The sequence below is a fragment of the Chionomys nivalis genome, chromosome 11, assembly GCF_950005125.1.
Source record: "Chionomys nivalis chromosome 11, mChiNiv1.1, whole genome shotgun sequence".
Lineage (NCBI taxonomy): Eukaryota > Metazoa > Chordata > Mammalia > Rodentia > Cricetidae > Chionomys > Chionomys nivalis.
Window position 1 is genome coordinate 52,220,466 of NC_080096.1, and position 17,927 is coordinate 52,238,392.

Sequence of the window (17,927 nt, forward strand, 5' to 3'; positions counted from 1 at the left end):
AGGTAGCTCAGTATGGAAAGGCATTTGCCGCCAAGATTGACCTTCAGGTTTTATACCCAGAACCCATGGTGGAAATACGTGCATAAACACACACATATACACACACACACACAATAAATAAATAAATAAATAAATAGAAAATGGAAAGAAATATAACCCATTACTTGTGTCATAGTCTATTGCTTACAGCAATAAACTATATTACTTTTGAGAAACAGACTGTACAACATTGTGAATGTCATGCCAGGATGACAGTATTGTTGCCTGTCTCCCAAAGGCTCATGTATTAAAACCTTTGCCCCAGGATTGTGCTCCTGGGGAAGCCATAGAACCTTGATGAGCTAGTGACTTGTAGGAAACTCTGCTCATTTAGAGAAGTCCTCAAAAAGGATTCTGGTACTTAATACCTTCTTCCTCTTTAGATTTCTGGCCAAGGCAAAAACAGCTCAGTCCCCAAGGACTCCTTGTAACTGACTCTGTGTGGTGATTTGAAAGAAAATGGTCCCCAAAGGGAGTGGCACTGTTAGGGGTTGTGCCTTTGTTGGAGTAAGTGTGGCCTTGTTGGAAGAAGTCTGTCACAATGGAGCAGGTTTTGAGCTCAAGATACCTCCCAGTGTCTTATTCCACTTACTGTTGTCTTCTGATCAAAATGTAGCCATCACCATGTCTACCTGCACATTGCCATGCTCCCTGTCATGGTGATAATGGACTGAACCTCTGATCTGTAAGCCGCCGCCTCACTTAAAGGTTTTCCTTTATAAGAGTTGCTACAGTCATGGTGTCTCTTCACAGCAATAGAAACCCTAAGAAAGACACTCTGTCACCTTCCTAGGATCCTAAGTCAACACCCATCCCCTGCAATCATGCACTAGAACCAAAAAAGACTATATGTGAGTGGAAATAAAGATTTTTCTCTTCATGAGTTAATGATCTAAGGCATTTTGTTACAATGACAGAAAGCTAATACACGAACCATCTTGGAGACTGGCTACTACTACATTGGACAGTGTGTGTGTGTGTGTGTGTGTGTGTGTGTGTGATGGTATTTTCCATTCTGGAGGGTTTTCCCACCAAGTATGTTTGCTGTGCTTTCCTGCTTCTCATAATTTGATCTCCTCTCTTATTTTTAAAATATACCAAACACACTTATATTTTATGCTCTGTGTTTGTGAATACTAGGTCTAAAGATTTAGCTCATTTGAATTTACTGCCTGTTGTCTTACCTGGCTGTCACTCAAGGGGTCTTGATCTCATGCTTGTGCCTTTTCATGGTGTTTTATTTTTTTTTAGGACTTCATCCACAGAAGCTCTCTGAGAGCAGATCTTCTTTTCCACAGAGGATAGCATTTGCTTCTGTCAAGCTCCAGGGGACACTTTAGCCCAGAACCACTTTGAACAAAATCAGTGCCTTGTAAATTTTTATATTGCCTAAGTAATGTGAATTGAAGCTAAAACCGCACAGAGATTACCTTATGTTTGTAAATCACGAGGGGAATTTCTTGCTTCAATCATTGTCAATTTGTGACCAACAATTACCCTCACACTGTCACAACCTGGGGTTATTTATCGTTTACCCTTATACCATGCTGAGTGCACTTGGGATTGTAGCTCTACATGGAAGGCTCTCCTATTCCTCTCCCCCCCCCCCACCCCACTCATCTTTCCTGCATCAGGCATTCATCTTTCCTCCATGGTCTTCACCACTGGGGTGACCGAAGCACAAGTTCCCTGCAGCAAAGGTGTTCATCATTCAAAATTGCGGTTTGAGTTCCTACTTTTGCCTAGGTCCTACCTCTGAGAATATGTTGTTACTTCATGTTAGTTCATCAGCACATTGCAAACATCTTCTTAAAAAAAATCACATTTTATCTAGATCCTTAATCATTTCTTTGTGGAAGGCTAGAACATTGGATCTCATCCTCTACATTGCTAGAAATCACTTTCAATGGCTTTTCTCCTGAGCTTTACATACATACACACACACACACACACACACACACACACACACACACACACACACAGACAGAGACAGAGACAGAGAGAGAGAGACACACACACAGAGAGAGATCCTGGAATTGGATAATAATGACAGACTGTATGTCGTCTTCATTATAACTGAAAGGTTGTGTTCGAGAATTATATGCAATGAACACCCTTTTGCTTTCTCTCTCAATGGAGATAAAAGAGGATACGCAACTTTTATGGGACTTAATAAGAGCGTTTACAATAGAATATGTTGTCTTTGTTTAAATTTAATGTCTTCATTTTTTAAGCATATTTTCTGATGTCTCAAACATTTCAGAAAACATAATGATCTGAATGAAAAATCTGAACCATTGTTCTTTCCAAATACAAGATGGGCCCACGATGTGCTTTTAAGCCTAGGATTTCTTTTTCATTCTTAATATCATAATTCATCCTTCTTGATTCTGTTGGTTACATTAAATATCCAATTTTAAATCTTGTTGTCTAATTGATTTAATGATTATAAAAGTATTCCTGATACCCAACCTAAATCTTCTTTTCTAATTTATTCCCACGACTCCTGGCTATATCTTGAATAACTAGAATTGATGAGACACTGCGAAGTAATTGATTGCTAATGTATTGTAGTACTTTGAACTGCAGTGAATTCTCCTCGTCTTAAAAATACTCCCAGTAAACTGCATTGCAAACCCTTTGTTTTTATTCTTATGGCTTCTCTAGAACAAGTTTGAGTTTAGTATTTTCCCAGAAGATGCCCTATGGAGGTATAAACTAATAAAGGCTCACCTTCTGCTTAAATGTTTTCACCCTCTCTTCTGCGGTAGAGTTTGTCGTATTTGCAGAAAAGGCCTCCAGACTTGAGTGACCTCTGGGAACTGCTTTCTGTATGGTCGTCTGTGGATGTAATTTGAACATGGCTTTGACTGAGCAAGTTGCTCACCAGGCTCCAAAGCATTCTCAGTTGAACCTTCTCTGCGTCCTTCTCACACTGTTTGGTTGAGTTCAACCCTCTATGTCTGTTGGTAATTCTTTTTTTTTTTTTTTTTTTTTTTTTTTTTTTGGTTTTTCGAGACAGGGTTTCTCTGTGGCTTTGGAGCCTGTCCTGGAACTAGCTCTTGTAGACCAGGCTGGTCTCGAACTCACAGAGATCCGCCTGCCTCTGCCTCCCAAGTGCTGGGATTAAAGGCGTGCGCCACCACCGCCCGGCCTCTGTTGGTAATTCTTGTAGTACTGATGTGACTAAAACTTCTTGAATGAGAACTTTGATACTTCCTCCATTTCCTACGGACTGTGCTGGAAAACTTAACAATCTGTTTGTGGTTTGGAACGCCATGACATTTAGACCCAACACAGTGATAGTGAGTTCAATTCTAAAATTGTGGAAAGTTCATCAGAGCACGTAGGTTCTAACAGCAGTGTAGTTGGTTGGTTGAGACTCAGACGAATGCAGACGTGAAGCTGGTTTACATGTTGTGTGTATGATTAAGTGTGTGTGCATATGTGTGTGTGGAGGTCAGAGGTCAGTTTTGAGTGTTTCCCTTAGTGCTTTTCAAACTCATTTTCTCGAGACAGTGAGCCCAGAGCTAATAGATTTAGCTAGGTTGGCTGACCAGCGAGCTCCTGGAATGTGCCCGTTTTCTCTTTTCCAGCACCAGCAGACAGAAGCACTACAGGGCCTGTTTTGTTATTGTGAGCACTGAGCATCTGAACTCAGGTCCTCAAGCTTTCATGGGGAGCACTTAACCTGCTAAACCATCTTCCCCGCCACTTGAAGACAAGTAATTTTAGGTTGAGAACATCATCTACAAGTTCAGGAAAGCAGCAACTTGAGATACAGTGTGTGGGTTAAGAAGACAGAATTGTGTCCCAAGGGTACCTGATGTATTATAGTTAGAAAGGTCTCGAAAGAGATGAAGGGTTCGTATATTGGGACTTCTGTATGTATTTGTTGTTGAGGATGTTTATGAGTTTTATACTTTTGTTTAAAGAATAGTTCAGTTGGAAATAAAATAGTTGTTTCTTTTATTTACTATAGGTTTTGGTTTGCAAGTTACTCCAAAATTCAAAAAAAAAAAAAAAAAAAAAAAACCTATTGCTTTGTATCTCCCATTGAGACATATTTTAAGGCCCAATTTACGAGAGACGATCTCACGGGAGCCCTTATTTTCTTCTGGTTAAACAAATGCAGCATGGTTTTGGAGAAACAAAACTGTATGGACCTGACAGTTCTGGCTCATTCAGTTCTTAGATGCTTAGATGACCCAGAGGGGCTGTTAAGCATTGCTTTTCAGATCTGTGCGACAGATAGGTAGACATGTTGCCCAGCATAAGCAAAAGGGCAGGATGAAGATGGCAGGCTTGGAGTTTGGAAGCTGAGTATTAATTTTTAGCGTGAGAAAGGAAATAGGATATATTTTTAATTTATTAATTTCCTTTTTATTTCCTGTATTAACCTTTCAAAGAATACATTTTAAAATGTTGTATGATACTGAATGTCTTTTTAGTAACCTAGAATTTTTTGCATTCATCTTCCTTCTGATGAGGTCTGGGAAATATTGCTTTGTAAGAGTCTTTTCTTGGCATTGTATTAAAACATGACTGTGGCATTTATAAAATTACCTCAGAGCAGTGCCCAGAGGATATATGTATGTGTATATATATGTATACACACACACATATGTATATATATATATCCTTTTTCTGCTAACGAGCAGTATGTGGGAGGCAAGCAGAGTCAAGGTTATTCAGTTATGTTTTGTCCATAGTTTCTGTTGGCCAATGCGGGATTTACTTCATTACACTCTGAATTTTCTGGCTTATAACTATATTAATATAAGAAAATATTTTTCCCCTTCTGGTAGCTCAGTTGGAATCACTATGAGTTCTTTTTGTGTTATTAATTTATTTTTAGATAAATTAACAGAAATATTCCACACCTCTTTATTCTTTTGTCTCTTTTAGGCTGGCTGCTAACTCTGGCATGCTGGAAGCATTTATTTAAATCCCACTTTTTCAAGGAAGGACAAGTGGACACTTGTAAGAAACAAGACAGAGTAGAGGAGAGGGGAGCAGAGACAGGAGGAAGAAGAGAGAGGAGGGGAAGCAGTGGGAAAGAGAGAAAGAGAACATAGGGAGAGAAGGGAAAATGTAGGAGATTCCCTTTCCTGTCTTTTCCACATTGTAATTTATTAGACATATTCACAGAGCGGAGCCCTGGGACTGAGAAGAAGAGATACTGACTTACTGGTTACTAAGCAAGAAAATCCAAACGAACTCACGCCTCTGAAGCAGCTTGAGACAGCAGCTGTAAAGAAAAGTAATAGGACTAAAACACACCGGGCACATGGCCATAACTTGTATTTTGCATGAAGGTAAAACATATTAATGATTTATGTTCTTCTTGATTAACATCTTGAGAGGTCTATGTGTACACACATAGGCATACTTTATTTACAGCTTTGTTTTGGCATCTAAACCACCTTTTGAAATACTGCAGAAGGTCAATGAAGCAACTCTAAAGTTGGCAATAATAGAAATTAAGAAGTAAAGGAAATGGAAGAAGGCAGTTTGCCACAGAGATCAAATTTTATTTTATTTTGTTCTGCCTGAAGTTTAACACAAAAGATAAATCTTTCCAGACATCATAGACTAAAGAATATATCATATCAACTTGTAAGTTATTAACTGAAGGTTTTTTAAAAGACAGATATCATCTCAGTAACTGTTCCAAATGCATTTACTTTATTTTAAAGGCTGTTCTTTCCATTATTAATGCCATACCGGATCACAGAGCCATTTGAGACGAAATGAGCTTCTCTACATCCTGGAAATGCGTCTGCAGCGGCTACTGATACTTTCTGACTCGTTCTAAAACATACTGTAATTTTTGGAAGATGTTTTATCTTACTGTATATGCCCTGCAGACAGTTAGAATCCAATTTATTAATTCTCTATAAATGGAAAGCTTATGCTCCTATAAAGTAGTACCAGGATTTGTCAGGATTGGCTCAAATTCCGTGTGTTAAAATGTAACATTACTACTCAAGACTCTGAATAGCTAACATAAATAATGTCTAGACAGGGTTAATGCGGTTCAGAAAGGATTTTATTCTCATTTAAATTAAAAAGTATCTCTCCAACAGTATTTGCAGTACTCTTATTGAAAGTGGGGACTTTTACATAATTGGGAAAAGAGTGTGCAATCACATTCATATATGGTATCAAAGCTCACCTGCCTAGAAATATGATGTGGATGTAGGGAAAGTGATGTGGGATCCCTCTGATAGGAGCCCAGTTTGTTAAGGCTGTTACATTAAACTGTGCGAGAATCGATTCAAGTATAACGCAAAGAAGCACCTTTAACTTTTTTGCTTTGGGACCTGTGAGTCATTTAGTCATCTTTTACACCAGATGAGATTCATCTTAAGGCTCACAGAGAGTAGGGAGGTGGTCGCTTGTGTTACTTCTGTATGCCTGTGTGATGTTGATATTGTTTAAGCAAACAAAGTAAGTAGATTGGTGTTATCTAGACTCCAGATTTGTACTCTGAAGCTGTGAAATGCAAGAATACTGATTTTAGGACTCGTCCTGAGTAGATTCGAACCCACAGTTCCTCATACATAGGGACTTGAAAGGAAATCTAATACAGAAACCCAATGCTGAATACACTTGTATTCTCTTCTTGCCCTTTTACTGGCTAGTACTGGCTATGAGACGCTATTGCGCTCTTATTCCCATATTAAGCCTTGCTCGCTGCAAGGGTTCACAGAACTTCCGTTTAGATGAAGATTAAGTTACTACTGAGTCTGTTATCTTCCCGTGGGAAATTTGGACTGTGGCAGCAGTCAACTGAGAGGGGTCTAATGTTCACAGGGTGCATGAGAACCCTGCACTGCCTCTCTCCCCAGTGGGCTCCCATATTCTTCAACTGCCTTGATCATTATATTTTTCCTTCTGGGCATGTGTAACAATGACAACAATAACAAAACCCTGCCCCGATCTCTACTGCGACATTAGCAGAAGCATTGCATGCCATGGCCTTCATTGTTGTTAGAAGGAGAGCTTAGGACATGATTTGCTTAACATGGCTTTACTAGGGATTTAAGGTTTTGAGGTTAAAGCACTGAGTGAATCCAGTTTCTGATCTGATAAATTTGTGTTACAGAACTGGTGCTCTGCCTCTATCCTCCTGTGAATTGGGCATGAAATACCCATTCACGGATCTGTGTGTTGTACTTTATCATTGTTTTGTCTTTTCATGACCTTTGGCAGAAATTTGTTTTCGAAAGAGTTTAGTGTTGCCTGTAAAATGTCAGTGATGATAGAACTTTTCTGCGTTCATTTTTCTTAAGGGCGTATTCCAGGGAGCAGAAAACTTGCTAAAGGAAGTGATTTAATGTTAATTTTTAAAAAATTCTATGTCAGATTCAAGCAGGATGACAAAAATGGGCCGTTATTCTAAGGGACTCACAAAGGATACTCTTTGTAAAGTTAGAGTAAACCAGACTACGTCTTGGATGTTTTCAAACCCTGCCACACACAGTCTTTGCTTCTGTAATATTTAGGTTCTGCTTCGAATGATTTCTTCTACCTCATGAGATCATGGCACTGGCTGAAGGGTCGACACCTAAGAAAGGCCTGCTTTTCTGCTCCAAGATGACCGTTCGGTAACAAGGGGAACATGTTGCTCCCTGGGTGACATGTGTGTGACAATTGTAGTTTTTACTATTGTGTGAAGAACTCCAAGGCCAGCATTTAGCAATTACAGTACCTAGGAGATCAATATCCCCCATGCATTCTTATAGCCCAGTCATTAATGGCAAATCTCTAGAAGGCCTAATCTCCTCTGTTGGACGTTTGGAGACTCTAAAGCTACGTAAGTACGAAGCAGGAGATTTTTCCTCTTCCATTTCCAGTCATCAGTGGAGAGTCTAAATGAAGAGGTACAAATGGTTCTTTCAAGAATTTGTCAAAGCAAAAATCCACATTAGGAAAGATTTACTAGTTTCCCCTATCAATAGAAGAATCTCTCTTGATATTTCTAAGCCTTTATCTTCCCTTCAAAGAGCACACTGTCCTCGGCTTAGGTTTGCAAGGTGCATGGTTGTGGGGAAGATTATCTTCACAGGAAATGGAGATTTAGCAAGATATACTTCTGGGACAGCATGCTTTAGCAAAATAGATATTTCCCCAACTCAAAGAAAGGAAACTCAGTATTGAAAAACAAAAGCAACTTACATGCAAGTGATTCCTGGGAGAATTATGAGGGTAAGGGACTCTTAGAGAGATGTGTTTTCTAATGTTTGCATTCAGGACATTACCCAGAGAATAAGTCTTTCCCCCTAATGTTGTTATCTTTAAATATTCAGTATTGATTTCTGACTATGCTTTCTCACAAGTTCAAGGTTATGTACTCTTTAACTACTTTGTATGGTGTCTGTACTTGTAAAAAAATGTGTGATCTCCTTTCCAGGGACTGCCGTGACTGTCCTCTTAATATTGCTAGTATAATGAGTCTGGGAACTGTAACCTTAAAGCCACATCTCTCACTCTCAGTGGCTTGTCTCTGGGTAAACCATATCAGCAGAGATACAACAACAGTTTAAGATAAGAGCATGTGCATTATTTATAAGCATATAAGACTAAATTTGGCTTGCACATACTTGAAAATCTTTTGTCTATAAATTTTCTCATGAGTAAGCAATAGAAGAATGGAAATACCTTAAGCCAAGGGTAAAAATACCTAGTAGATGAATGTTTTTGCTAATATATTTTAGCATTTTGTTCTTTACTTCTTTATCAGGTAGTATAAAAATGAATTGGATTTGAATTCTTCCTCTAGCTTCAAATCTAGATGCTTTCTTTTTTTCTTCTAGGACACTTGCCCTCTACTCTGTGTGCTGAAGGATATCTTAAAAGAATTCCAGAGAAAGTCATACCTGCATATTTTGTTGCATCTGGTACTTTAAAGTTAGTACTTATAATTTATCTGTTTTTTGAAAGTTTAGTGGCCCTTTTACTGAGCAAAGCAGGCACTGGGGATGGCACTGCATTTACTAGAGCGACTATACGATGCAAGATCACAAAGTCATATCTAAGCAGAAGCATTCTGAATGATGCTGAGGATGGATCTTTATAGCATGAAGGGTGAATCTTTAAGTATATAAATTTAAAAATAAATTATGTATGGTGTCAGAGTATTACTGGATAGAATGCAGAATATGACAAAAGGATCTAGCTCTATTACAGTGTATGAATCAGTATCTCTAAAGGGGACAGGGCCACGTTGATTTAAGTAACTATGGAAATGACTGGTATGTGTAAAAATAAAAGCAAATTGAAGTGTGTGTATAAGTGCTTTAATTTATAAAGTTGTTTTCCACAAAGGAATCGTTATGAATGCTAAAATCATTATGCATATACAGTAGGATTAAACAACTGAGTGATGGAATCAGATGTCTCATTATGGAACTGAGAAGTAGCAGATGAAAAAGGTAGGAGGCTAGACTGATATATGGGTAAATAGAATAAAGTTGTAAATATCAGTATGGACTCAAATATATTTGTATAACTATATACAGCGGTATTTATAGATATGTGAGTCCATGAGCTAGTATAATTGCATAAATATTCCTTGCTTAACTTTGAGATTCTATTCTCTGATGTGATACTAATTGGAAGGTAATTATATCATGAAGGTGGGTCCTATGACGGGATTGGTGCCCCCATAAGACTACATGGAGAGCTTGCTTCCTCTCTCTTTTTATCTACCATATAAGAACATAGCTGTCTCCAAGCCAGGGAGTGGTCATTCACAAGAATGCACCCTCATCGTAGACTTCCAGACACCACAGTTATGGGAAATAAATGTTTACAATTTAAAGCACTTAAGTGATGGTATTTTTATAGTAGTCTGAAACAAACAAGACACTCTTTTAATTGAGAGTTTATATGCAGTGGCACCTCAGTATACATGATGATACCTGGAACGTAGATCTTGGTTTCTAGTAATATTCTCCAATAAAGAAGCCAGAGATCCTTGGGTAAACAGCAGCTTCTAGGATTGGGACAGGGATTGTACAGATGAGCCTGGATCAATTTGTAGTAACAGAAAGCAAGGGTTCAGCCCTAATCCCCAAGATAGGTTAAAAGGGTGTAAGAATCATTTAGTAAAGTTTCCAGTAGCCAAAGCAATTGGATCTTGAACAATGAAATGAATTAGTATTGGATTATAAGTCAAAATATAAAATATTTATATGGACACTTTCATACAAGAAGATGACTGAATAAAGAAACAAGTAAGGGGAATTGAAAAAAAAACTTATGTGAAATAATAGTTAGGCTTTCCATTGCTGTTAAGAGACACCAGGACCACAGCAACTCTTATAATGGAAAACATTAAATTAGGGCTCATTTATAGTTCAGAGGTTTAGTCCATTATCATCATGGTGGAACATGGTGACATGCAGGCAGACATGGTGCTAGAGAAGAAGCTGAGAGTCCCACATCTTTCAGGCAACAGGAAGTAGACTATGTGTTACACTGAGCAAAACTTGAGCAAAATAGACATCAAGGCCTACAGTGACACAATTCCTCCAACAAGGCCACATCTACTTCAACAAAGCCACACTTCTTAACAGTGCCACTCTTATTGGGGCTCATTTTCTTTCAAACAACCACATATTTCAAGAGATTTATATAGCTATGTTTCTTCCAAGATGCAGAACAACATCTTCTATTCCTTTAGTATGAGTTACAAGTTGTCAAGTGTTTCCAAAGAAAAGGTTTAGACAGTGGTCATTCCACAGTGCAGAAATCTGACAAACATTGTCTTAGGGAAGTGGTCAAGGAGAACATCACATTAAAAATCATATTAATAATCTATAATCCTTTATATGTATGATGAGAATTGCATTTAACCACTCCATCCTTCTCACAAGCCTGAAAATACTAATCAAAGATATTCTGCAAAAATTCCTTTACAAGCCGGGCGGTGGTGGCGCACGCCTTTAATCCCAGCACTCGGGAGGCAGAGGCAGGCGGATCTCTGTGAGTTCGAGACCAGCGTGGTCTACAAGAGCTAGTTCCAGGACAGGCTCCAAAACCACAGAGAAACCTTGTCTGGTCCTTGGACCTCCCACAGGGCAGAGAAACCTGCTTGCTCTTTGGGCTGAGGAGGAAGGAAGACTTGATTGGGGGAGGGGGAGGGAATGGGAGGTGGTGGCGGGGAAGAGGCAGAAATCTTTAATAATTAAATTAATTAATTAATAAAAAAAATCAGCAAGAAAAAAAAAAGAAAAAAAAGAAAAACCAAAAAAAAAAATTCCTTTACAAATTATCACGATCACCAAACCCAGAAAAGACTTCAGAAATTTCTATTGTCTCTAGGGAGAAAATGCAGCATGGTCTCTTAAATGAGATCTGCAAACAGAACAAAGGAATTAGGGAGAAACTAAGTAAATTTAACTTTAGGATGATGTTAGCTAATAAAGTATCCATGGCGGTTCATTAATTTTGATAAAAAGTATGCTGATATAAAATCTTACTAATAACCAGAAACTAGATGTACTATACACAGGAATTGTATACTACCTTTACAATTTTCCCACTAATGTGTTAATATTCTAAAATTAATAGCATCTTTTTTTTTTAAAGGGATAGTATATCTGTGGTTTGTTGACTTAGGTACTTATCAGGTAAACAACTCAGAATCACAATGAGATGTCATCTAACTCCAGTTATAATGATGATTATTAAAAAGACTGAAATGCACAAATGCTGTCACAGAGGTAGACAATGGGGAGCTCTGACACACTGGTGGTGGAATTGTGGGTCAGTTGGCCTGATTATTTCCCAGAGCTTGTTGAGGATGGAATGATAGGGCATGAAAATATTTTGAGGAGAGAGCTGTACAAATGCAAGGTTTGTTATGATCTGTTGTAGAGTAAATGTGTTTCCTCCAAAAATATATGGAAACATTTTTACTTGTTCAATGAAGGCTCAATGTCTTCCTATTTCCTGGTGTGCTCCATTCCAGACATTGCTCTTTGTTCGAGATAAACTGATTTGTAGAGCAATATTAAATTAGAGTGAATAAATGTGAATTAACGAGGTTCTTAGAACCAGTTGTCCAGTGATTCTGAGATCAAAATTTCAGAGAAAAAAAGAGAGAGAAACAACACCATGTATTGGGGCAATAAAATGAAGGCAGAAGATTCATTGCCTGGAGAACGAGAATCCTGTTAGCCAGACATGGTGTTTCTGAGCTAATTCAGATTTTTTTTAGTGAGGATTTCCTCTGGCTAAGCCTGTGGTCATGGGAGCTCATAAACTCACTACCTGGGTCTTTTGTTATTTGCTACTTAACACTATCTTACCTCACTCAGCTACATAACAGTTTGAAACTATTTGATGATCTCGTTGAAATAATGCTCATCTTTATACAGTGAGCTTTAAGCAATAATAAAATGTGCCAATGCTTGTAAAATATTGAGAGAGCTGTCTGGCATAAGAAAATTTAGTTCTCAATGCCACTCCTGAATGTTCTGAATAGGTTGTGTGTTCTTAGAGTCGTAAGGACTAATGTTGGCAGAGGCTACTTCCTTGTTCCTGGCTGCCCAGTACAGAAATAATCTCTAAGAAACTATATTATTTGCAAAACTGTTTGGCCAATATCTAAGCATATTTCTGGCTAACTTTTATATCTTAAATTAACCCATTTCTATTAATTTGTGTATCACCATGCAGCTTTGGCTTACTGGTAAGGTTCCAGTGAGTCTGTCTTTTGCAGGTGGCTACATGGCTTCTCCCAGACTCCATCTACTCTCTCTATCCTCTATCTGCTTGGAATTCCTTCATTGCTGTATTCTGTTAAGCCACTGGCTGAAACAGCTTTATTCATTAACCAATAAAGGCAACACATAGGCAGAAGGACTTCCCACATCATCTCCCCTTCTCTGTTCAAATAAAAGGAAGGTTTTAATTTTAAAAAAGTAAAATTAAATATAACAAAACAGGTATAAAGAAAGAATTACAGTTACAATATTTATATCTTCTTTATCTCTTATCATAACTAAGGCAAACTATATCTATTCTTCAACTCCATTAAAGACACCAGAAGAATATAACTTTACCTAAGTAAACAGATAGTGCATTGTTAGCAGCTTCCAAAACTCTAGAATTGACAGAACTATCTGTTTGCCTGGACAGTCACCCAAAGTTCTTGAGTAACATTGCAGGCACCCATCTTCAACCTACTGGCCCATAGTATCTGGCAAACTTTTCCATGAAGCAGAAAATTTCAAAGACAGTTCCACCTATATTGGTAGTTTGTTAGTCACTTTCTTCTGTGTCCTGCAGAATGTCTGGCAGACTCTTTCACAAAGCAGGAATCCTGAAGGACTGCCTCACCTTCTTTAGGGAGCTTCTGTAGTCATTTTTTCTGTGGGTCCTGGAAGTCCAGTAAAGCAGTCAGGGCAAGAGCAGTTTCTTGCCCAAATGGCTAACAAACTCTATGAGGAGCTTCTTTGATGACCATCATCCTCTTGAAGTAGATTGGTGCTGCCAGGAGTAGATGTCTTGAACTGTCATGAAAAATCTTAAGTTCTTAAAATGTTTGAAATGCCATATTCTGTACATCTTTGAAAGGTTTGAAGATTATCTATCTAACTGAAATATATCTCTACATACCTAGAAAACCTAAAATGATTGCAAACTGTTATAGATGACTATCTATTAACCTGTAATTCTTAATTATACATTACATTTTTAAATTGGCTGCACAAACACAATACCTTAATGTAGAAATATACATATAACAAAATTGACCTAAAATTTTTATCAATAGACCAAGATTCATACCAATGTAAATCTCTATAGCATATCTCCCTTCAAATGTAAATGAACATTTATAAACAATATTTGGGAATTTGGGCATAGTTCTCTCCAAACTCTTCCTGTTTTTTGTTGGGTGAAGTGGTTTTTTAGGCTATTCACAGCGACCTTCCAGGGGGTCTTGGTCCATCAAACTACATTAGTCTGGAAAGAATCCACAGGTTCTCATCTTCTGTGGAAACAAAAGAAGAACATCTTTTCCAAAGCAACAAATTCTTAGACCCAAATTTTGAAATCAAAACACCTTTAAAACATATATGTTGGTTTAGCTTAGCAGCCTGTACAATGAAATGTCTCTCTGTACTTAGTTCATTCACAGTCAAAAAATTCAAAGAAAACACAATAATATACATAACCCAGACTCTCTGTGTATATTTCATCTTTACATGGCTTTATTTTTTGTATGACTGCCTGTACTCTCTTTAAAGATTTTGTTTTAATTTTCAAAACCATTTACTTCTTTTTGTAACTGTCTATATTCTTTTTCTTCTCTCTCTCAAGTCTACGTACATTTATCCAACATTGTGACCCATTCAGAGGTCTTATTTTTTTTAATCTAAATCTGTCTTTATTGCATATCTGTACTCTTTTCCTAACCAGGACCACTTCTTAAAATGGTAAGCAGTTTGGTTGTAGCAGCTCTGGACGTTGGCTCTGCTTCTCTCCACCTTTCAATATGGCAGGGGATCCTGCTGGTCAATGTCCCAAGTCTGGGATGTCCTGTTCTCTAGCCATGATGACAAGGCTTGGGGTCATCTATGAAGTCCCCTCCCATTTACCCCATGTTGGGTACTGATATGTTGGGAAAGGTTGCTTGTTTATTCCCAGTTGCCCAGACCTGAAATATAATCATTCAGAAACTATATTATTTGCAATACTGTTTTGCCAATAGCTTAAGTGTATTGCTAGCTAGCTCTTATATCCTAAACTAACCCATCTCCATTAATAATCAGTGCATCACCATGAGGTTGTGGCCTACTGGAAAATTTTCTGACTCCTGCAGCAGCTACATGGCTTCTCCTGACTCTGCCTTCTTTATCCCAGCATTTAGTTTAGCTTTCCTGCCTAGCTTTACTCTGTTAAGTCACTGGCTGAAACACTTTATTTACTAACCAATAAAAGCAACACACATACAGTAGGACTTCCCATACCAGACTAAGGCTAGGAACACTTTGAATGTGCCTAGTTAATTCTAAAATTCAGATAAGCCAGCATATGAGTGTTTCTTTTACCTTAGAAGGCAAAATTATCTTTGGCTGGACATAGGTCATTAACTTGCACTTAGCTTGTTTCCTAACTGGTTTCTTGTGTCTTCAGAAGACACAAGACCTACTTACCTCTCAATGTGAGAGCTTTTCTTCATTTAAAGGTGACATGGAGTTACTTGGCTTGTAGAATTGAGAAGCCAGTAGGGTGGGACAGTGGTCTGTATTCTGTTAATTATATTTTAAATAAATGCTGATTGACCAGTAGCCAGGCAGGAAGTATAGGTGGGACAACCAGACAGGAAGTAGAGGTGGGTCAATGAGAACAGGAGAATGCTGGGAAGAAGGAAGCCCATTTTTCTGCAGTCATTTACCAGCCACAGAAGAAGGAAGATATGATTGCCTTGCTGAAAAATGTACCGAGCCATGTAGATAAAATAGATAAGAATAATGGGCTAATATAAGTTATAAGAGTTAATAAGAAGCCTGAGCTAATGGGCTAATCAGTTTTATAATTAATGTAGACCTCTGTGTGATTTTCTTGGCACTAAATGGCTGGGGGACCTGGCAGGAAAGAAACCCCAACAACAAACCAGGGTTTACATTAATTTAAATATTGCAGTACATATATGAAGTGCCTTACTGAGAGAATTCTATGTACCACAGAAACACACTGTTTTCTTGGTAAGGGCCTAAATAAAAAAGGAAGATGATATTTGATCTATTTATCTTTATAAATATGAAATGACCTTAATTTTCACAGACTGGATTAGAAAATGTTGGGTGGTCCATTTATTAAAGAGATCCATGAATGTTATTATAAGAATCTAGTATTAGTAATAACATTAGTCATACATTATATATTCATATGACTTTTGGATGAGTTATACAGAAAAATTTATGTCCACTCTTTCTCTCTTTTCAGGTGTATTTTAATGATAAATCTGTTATGCCCAGATTGCAGGGATCCCTAAAACACCACCTTTGAGACTGAATCCCATATGTAAAAGAAAAGAGCCTTTATTCAAGTTCGAACTCTCCACATGTCCAATACATTACATTGGCACGATCAGAGAGCCTCGGGCTCAGTTGAGGTAGGTTTTTTTTTTTTTTTTTATCATAACAGAGGTTGGGTGAGGGATTTCTAAGGTTCAGAACCCCTGATTGTCTGACATTTTTCTATCAGTGTCTTGGTGAAAGAGAATGTATGTATGCTGGGCTAAGGGACAACAGGTGATCCTATCTGTAATGGTTAGAACATTAGTAATTTCCTTTGGGACATTAGGTAATTTCTCCTTGGATGTTTTATTCCTGGGTGATACGATACCTTGGTGATCTCAATTTGTGGTCTTTCCTGGAACCAGGTAATCTGAAACTCAGGCCTCTATTAAGCTTGTCATGCTGGGCTCCCCCAAATCCTTGTGAATAACATATGCTTACAGCTGATTGGATTTGTAATTGTCCCTTTACTTGTCCAAGTTAAAAGTTTTACAATAGCAAATACTGCTTCTTCTATCTAGGCAAATTTATCTTTGGGTCACAAGGGTGATGATACTGAAAAATTAGTATTTGTTTCCCATTTTAAATTCTCTAAATGAAGATTGGGTGTTTTGTGTGTGTCATAGGCAGTGTGTTATGAGGTTGGAAAACCTCTCACCTTTGTGTCCTTTGGTAATTCCTGTGTTATTTTGAGCTTTCTTCAGGATCCACCATCTAGGAGGTCACTGGTGTTAGGCAAGTCCAGTCTGGACTCTGTCAGAAGACACAAAGTGAGATCCCCAGTGTGAAAGTCATCTGAGAACATTTCAGTGGTGATGCTCCGAGGTACAGGTGTGAAGTGGTGATGCTCTGAAGTACAGGTGTGAAGTGGTGATGCTCTGAAGTACAGGTGTGAAGTGGTGATGCTCCGAGATACAGGTGTGAAGTGGTGATGCTCTGAAGTACAGGTGTGAAGTGGTGATGCTCGAGGTACAGGTGTGAAGTAGTGATGCTCCCAGGTACGGGTGTGAAACTGCATTCTTATGATGGTATCTCTTTCCATGAAACGGTGGCAGGTTTATACTCTGAGAAATTAAAGTGTCTTTGTAGACGAACACACATAGAAGTACACATGAGTAGAGAATTACAGACACATTTTAACTGAAATATACGGTTGCACCAATAGAGATCGCATCATTCAGCAAATCTTTTACAAAAAGGAAATTGATATTCTAGGAAGAAACATGATGGCAGTTTTAGTGACTAGCCAGTATATGGAGATAAATGTGTAGATAAATACAGATACACTTTTGTAACATGAAAGTAGTTAGATACAAGTAATTTCCTATCAATATATTCTGAAATAAAAGCACACTACTTTTTATTGAGCTTCTGTCTAAGTGATTATCTTTTATTATTGTTCTTACATTGAATATACCAATTGCACAAAAATATTTTAAAAAATTCCAAATCATCTTGATTACTTATCAACTAAAACCGATAAAAGGGGCTCCACGAATGGCCTGATTTCTCACACTCTGAGAAAGGTGTCTGAACGTTTATAGTAAACCACATAGGCTTGCCTGTTCTTGGTGCTACATGGATGTCCTTTAATTAAGGAAGGGAAGAAAGACAGGTCTGTATTTAAAATTCATGAAAAAAATAATTTCATTTGGACTTATGTGTAGTTACTAAACGCATGACCTCACCCATTAAAGGAAAAATATCAAAGAAGATTCATTGCTGCAAATGCTTACAAAGTCTCAGTATCATTATAGTTATGTTATTTAGTCCTCAGTGACCACCTTTGCTTTGTGAAAATAGCATCTCTATTCATTGTTGGGAAAGCTGAGGCTGAATTCATAT